The sequence below is a fragment of the Lipotes vexillifer genome, unplaced genomic scaffold (assembly GCF_000442215.2).
Source record: "Lipotes vexillifer unplaced genomic scaffold, Lipotes_vexillifer_v1.1 scaffold242, whole genome shotgun sequence".
NCBI classification, from domain to species: Eukaryota; Metazoa; Chordata; class Mammalia; order Artiodactyla; family Lipotidae; genus Lipotes; species Lipotes vexillifer.
In genome coordinates this window covers 1,690,822-1,697,200 of record NW_006771376.1, presented here as the reverse complement: position 1 = coordinate 1,697,200, position 6,379 = coordinate 1,690,822, and positions in this window count along the sequence as shown.

Genomic DNA, 6,379 nt, shown 5'->3' with positions numbered 1-6,379 from the left:
TGGCCAATGGTGAGTCAAGGCTGGGATCCCTGTGTGTCTCTGGCCAGCAGCCTCAACCTCTCTGGGTCTCAATGTTCCTCCTCTGGAGAATGGACAGAATTTCATTTCAACCACGAATACTCTTGTGCTGGGGCCACCGAGAAGAATCAGATACGGAGGCTCAGATGGGGAGCTGGATAGATAAGCTCTGTGGGCCATCGTATCTGTCACAGCTACTCGACTGCTCCCTTATAGCTAGAAGGCAGCCCCAGACAATATGTAGACGGATGGGCAAGGCTGTGTGCCAATACAACTTGATGGATACGGAAACTTGTATATCACATAACTGTGATGTGCCACAAAATACTATCCTTTTGATGTTTTTCAACTATTTAAAAATGTAAAAACTATTCTTAGCTCATGGGCTATACGTAAACAGGCAGCGGGGCTGGATTGAGCCTCAGACTGGATGTGGCTGACTGCTGGCTAAGAGCATAGAGGTTGGGGTGAGCAGCGCTGGGGCAGGGCTTGGTCCTCTCCCAGGGCTCCCGGGAGAGGGGGCTTAGGCTGATGCCCACCCACCTCTCCGCCCCTCTAGCAGAGAAAGCAGAGCTGGTGCAGTATGAAGTGTGGCTGCAGGTCCTGGACCAACCCCTCACCAAGGGCTTGCGGGACAAAAGCAGCCCTAAGTCCCAGAAACTTCGGGGGATGCTGATGAGATGGGTGAAGTGGGGGCGGGGGGAGAGAAGGGAGGAGCAGGAGGCTGGAGGCTTCATGTGTGGGGACCCAACAAGGCTGCAGTACAGCTGTGACCCTCTCCCTCCTCTCTGCTCCCCAGCTGACCACCGTCCTCAGGCCTCTGCAGAATTTCGGCCAAGTGGTGGTGGAGAAGTTCCAGTAAGGCCCTGGTGGCTCTGGGTAACCTGGGGCTCAGGGCTGAGAAATTTTGAGAAACATCTGCAAACTGTCTTCTATAGAGGTTACACCAGATTAACTCTCCTTCCAGGAAACCACAAATTCACCCGTTTCCTCACCTTCCCACTACTACAGCAGGTTATCAAGCATTAATATTTGCAATCTCTGGACTGAAAAAAAACAAAAGGCATCTCTGTAGCTTTCTTTGCATCCTCTTATTATGAGTAAAGCTGGGCATTTCTCATGTTTCAAAGCCATCTGTTGCTATTTCTCTGTGAACTCTCAATATTCTATGGCCAGTTTTCCATTGGATCTTTGTCTTATTGGTATGGAAAATCTCTTTAAAACTTAGGGAAATTAGACCTTGCTACATGATGGGAACTGCACACCCCCCGGGCTGTCTAGCCTCCTGACACTGGTGAAGATCCTCCTGCCAGGCCCGACCCACCGACTGCCAGGGTGGGTGCCACCTTCTCCAGGGCCGCGCCAGCCTGAGCCCTCATGCAGGACTGCGTGCTCCGGGGTCTGCATGCCCTGCAGGAAGCTGAGGGCCTCTCCGTGGAGATGGTCAGCCCAGACCTCGGTCAGTGCCTCTCTCCCGGCTTCCCTCTATGTATCTGTGCCATCCGGCCGTTTGCATCCTGCCTCAGGCTCGTTGCCTTGCTGCCCCTGCTCACCCGGATTCTGAGGCCTGCTTCCCCCTCCTGCCCTCCCTTCTTCCTGGACTAGCCCCCAGCTGGCTGCTCTTTAGGATCCAGGCCCGGCTCCTCCTCTTCCCGGGAGCCCTCCAAGGTGGCCCCAGCTCTACAGCTCCAGTCCTGTAGCACCTTCTGGGCCAGGACCCCTCGCCTGGGACTCCTCTGCAGGCCTGGCTTTGCCTTCTCAGGGGTCTGTGGTCTGGAAGAATGGGGACCCACCCAGCCATCATCTGCCCACTTTGTTCTGAAGCCTCCGGTCAGCTTCACAGCCCCACCCCCAGCTATGCTGTGGCGCCCATCATCCTGGGGCTTCTGTTTATTGCACTCACCCTCGTCCTGGCGAGTGTCTGACAGGGCCAGGGTCTCTTTCCCGGGAGACAGGCTGGGCCCTTGACCCTCTGAGTCAAGCTGAGGGGGTCACTCCCCACCCCAGGAACTGAGGGGCTTCCAGCCAGGGAGCTTGGCCTGACCCCACCCTTCCCGTCCCAGGTGCTGACGTGGAAGGCCTGCTTCGGAGTGTTCCAGGTACAGAGGTCAGTTCTCCCTGCTCCCCCTGGACGTTTACTCTAGATGGGGTCGGCCTCCCAGCCACCAAGGCCTCGTGCAAACATTTCCCAGTGGGTGTTGACAGAGCCTGGGCGGTACAGTCACTGTGCCCCAAAAGCTCACCCCCTCTGTCATGGGGGGTGAACCCGGGGCGGTCAAGCGGTACCCTGTAAGTGCGCTCCACTTAGCCCCAGAAATGCTGCAGAGGGTGGGTGGACAGAGGCAGAACTTAGGGCCCCACGTGGCCAGGAGAGCTGGAGCACGGAAGGAGATCTGGGGAGGGGAGCTTGCCTCTACCACCGGAGGACCAGGCAGCGACTACCTCCACGCCCCACAAGGAGTGGGGACACGTGCCCCAACTCAGTGTCCCCTTTGACCCCAAAGCCAGGAGGACGTCGGGGAGGTGCAGGTAGCACCATTCTGGGTACACCGTTGTTCCTGACTCCTGGCTTTTGTCCTTTCCCCACCCCCCAGGCACCCCTTCCCGCTGCTGCTCCCGCCACTGAAACCGCACCCCAAACCTCTCCTCCTCCCGGCCCCGCCCCCAGCCTGACAACGAGAGCCAGAGCAGCAAGGCACCACCTGAGGTCGCGCAGCAAAGGGCCTTCTTGCCTCCTAGCTCACCCAAGGACTAGACTCCCAGGGCCGCGACAGAGGCAGGGCGGGGGTCAGCGCCTCACCACCCACACCAGGGACACCAGGCGTGCTCTAACCACGGCGGCACCCACCTCCCCCCGGAAGGTCTGGGAAACTACTCGATACCATCGTCATACTCAGGTCAGGCCCTGGGGAGCGGAACAGGGCAAGATGAAGGCCTGCAGAAGATGCGGGCGGGGGAAGAGAGCTGGCGCCCTCACACCTGGCCTGACACGGTGCTGGGGCTGGAGGTATCATTGGTCTCGAGCCAAACTCCGGTCCTTTTGGGGTATGGAAAATCAAATGACGTGGCGCAATCAGAAGCTGGTACAAAAGCCTGCTTTTGTTTCTAAGCAGTCATCCAACATGAGGACACAGGAGAGGTTCAGAGCAGAGCCCACAGCGGGAGGAGGTGGGGGCAGAAGACTGACAGGGTCAAGCGTGGGAATGGGGACTCTTGGGGGCAAGGCCTGGTCCCCGCCCCACCTCCGCCTTAGGGCCAGCCACCCTCAGACCAAAGGCCTTGGGGTGCTGGTGGTCGAGGTGAGGCCCGGCTGTGTGCCAGGGAAGGTTGGCGCTGTGGGGCAAGCCGGGCTCGGAGAACAGACCGCCTGGCTGGGGAAGGTCTAGGACGGAGGCTGAGCTGACAGCCTCTCAGGGGCGGAGGGTGGGGCTTTGGAGGGGGAGGCAGCTTTCCTGGACGACAGCCAGGGAGGTGAAGGCCTTGGCCCACAAAACTCCAGCGACTCCTGGGCCCGCTGGGATGTGTGAGATTTGGTAGCACAGGGCGATGGTCTTTGAAACCATGACCTAGAAGGGAAGGGGACTCAAGTGTAGTCTTACCCCAAAGGCTCCCTCGACCTACAGAAGAGCCGGCAGGCCCGGTGAGGTGACCCAGGAGCCCAGGGCCCAGACCATGGGCTTACCTGGCCAAAGACAGCAGCCAGCACCAAGATGCCAGAGAGGGTCAACAGGAAGGCCACCATGTAGAGGTTGACTGTAGCTGGCAGCTGACTCCTCTGCACTTCTGGAATACTTAAGCTTTCATTCATACCCCTGAAGGGCCCCTGCCCCCCAAGCCTCTACCCCTTGGTACCCGGAAAGTAGCCTGACATCTGCACCTATCTTGGGTCAGCCCCCTCTCTCCACGACTTCTGACTCAAGGGCCAGGGCAGGCCAGGGACTAGGAGGCGGCCCTGCAAGATGCTCCCCCCAACCGTCAGGATGCCTAAAACATCCCTGCTAGTGTTTTTCTTAGGGAGGGAGGGTTATGCCAGCCTTGTTCTCCCGAGCTGCCCCCCTTACCATGAGAGTCCCTGTAGGTGATACAGGAGAGAAGGGGGTGGGATAAGCAGGAAAGAGCCTGAGGGCCAAGGCTGGCCAGTGAACGCTGAGCCCCTCTTCTCTTCAGGCTTTGGTCGCCTGGCCCTCCACAAGCCAGGCTGTCGAGCATCACGTGAGGCCTTGCATGAAGATACAGTTCAGACACACCCAGTGACCTCTGTGGGTTTGAAGGAGAAGGTACAGGGAAGGGAACCCACACGTGGGGACCTAGCATGGTCTCTCTGGAGGTGAAGTGACAGTACCTGCAACACATAAGGAGAAAGGGTCTACCTGGCAAGGTGAGCCAGCCATGCGGACACCAGGCTGCGCAGACATCACCGGGGTCTACAGGATGGCGGAGGGGCCTGGCAAACCAGCACCCTCACGCAGACGAGTCTTTCCTAAGCAAGTCTTCCCCATGGGCTAGATGGGGCCTGCAGGACACTTCCCACGGCCCACCATTACACGGACTTTAATTCTCAGCAGCTCTGGAACTGCGCAGTCCCATTCTCCAGCTGAATAAACAGAGGCTCAGAGATGAACATGCAGTGCTACCTCGATCACTCCGCCTGCTGCCTCCTCCAGAACTCAGTTCATTCTAAAAACCGAACACTCATCAAGCACCTGTGAACAGGTGCTATTATCCCCATCTCGCAGCCGAGGAGAGGGAAGCAGAGGAGTTAAGTGACTTGCCCAAGGTCACAGTCACAGGGCTCCAGAGCCTGCATTCTTGACAACCACATGCCCACAGCAGGGCGGTGCTAGCATCTGCACCTGAAAGGTGGGAACTCTGCTGCTTTCATACGCCCACCCAGAGGACAGGGCGTGCAGCCCCAGGTTTGGGGAGGTGGCAGTGCAGGAAACAAGCCGGCCCATTGGGCCAGTGGTTCTCCAGGGCCTGAAGGGCAGGGAGAGTGCTGTGAGCCACTCCCCCACCCACCCCAGCGACACTCACTGGGAGCCTTGAAACAGCACCTGCCAGAGGGCAGGGAAGGGGCTCAGCCCCTGCTGCACCTGAAGTGGGAGGTGGGCAGGGATGGGCACTCTGCCTCCAAGCAGCCTCAGGTGGGTGAGATAAGACCAGATCTCTTGCCTCACCCTTTTCCCCCACCCCAAGGTGCCCTGCAGGGGAGAAGGGGCAGCTGCCCGCCAGGCCAGTGCTCAGATGGAGAAGAGCCTGTGGGAACCATGGGGGCTGCATCCTAGAAGGAGAGCATGACCTCCTGGTTACTCCAAGGCCAGGCCCAGCCCTACCAAGGTGGCCACGTCTCCAATGAGGGCCTGGTAGATAAGAGATGCAATGTCCCTGAGCGGTTCTATAAACTTCCCGTTAAGGACAGACGAGGAAATGGGCAAGACAGTCATGTTCAGTGAGAGCCTGGCAGGTAAAGGAGGGGCCAGAAGCAGACAGAGGTCAGCTGGGCCCAGGCCTGGCCCCTGGAGGGACAGCAGGCTGGGGGAGGGGTGTCACTCACCAGCCACAGCGAGGGAGCTCAGGTCCATGAGCAGCTGGGCAAGGCCATCAGCACCTGGGGACCGTCTGCCGGACCTGGCTCTGCACTCAGGCTTCTGCCTGGAACCACAGGTGCCTGACACTGGCCTGAGGTAGGGAGGGTGGCAGGAGAGGCACCTGTGGCCAAATGCAGGCACCTCAGCACTGGGGTGGGGGGATGCAGTGCCCAAAAGAGACTACCGGGGCCACGAGCTTAAGCGAGTGTCATCCTGGGACATCTTGTCCACATAAGTCAGACCTTATCCCCACCCTCAGCTCACAGTCTGGTTGGGGCTTGACAAACAGATGTCAGTGCTGTGGAGAGGGGTCCTAGCCAGCGTGGGACATCCGGCAAAGATGTGTTTTGAATCTGCCAAGAAGATCCATCCACAACAGAAGGACCCTCAGGTCCAAGTCCAGGGCCCAAGAGCTATGGGCTAGGTGTTCACCAAGGGGCTGGAAGGTGGCAAGGCGATGGCCCAAGGCTCCAGCAGGAAACTGCAGCGGCCAGAGCCTGTCTTGGTGGGGCAGCCCTGGGGATGACTGTGCCCAGCATCCCCCAGGGCCGGGATAGGGGACTGCCCAGGGGAGGGGTCTGAGGACCTCTAGGGAGACAGACTCGAGGTGTCCTGGGCACCTGGATCAGGAAGCACGTGAGGGCACCCTGCCCAAGGCCAGGTAAGAACCTAGGAAATGCCTTTCTAGTCTAAGCCACTCATGCGGCAGCCCAGACGCCATCTCTCCTAAAATAGGAGATGAGTTGGCAGGGAAGGCACCCTATTCCCTCCCC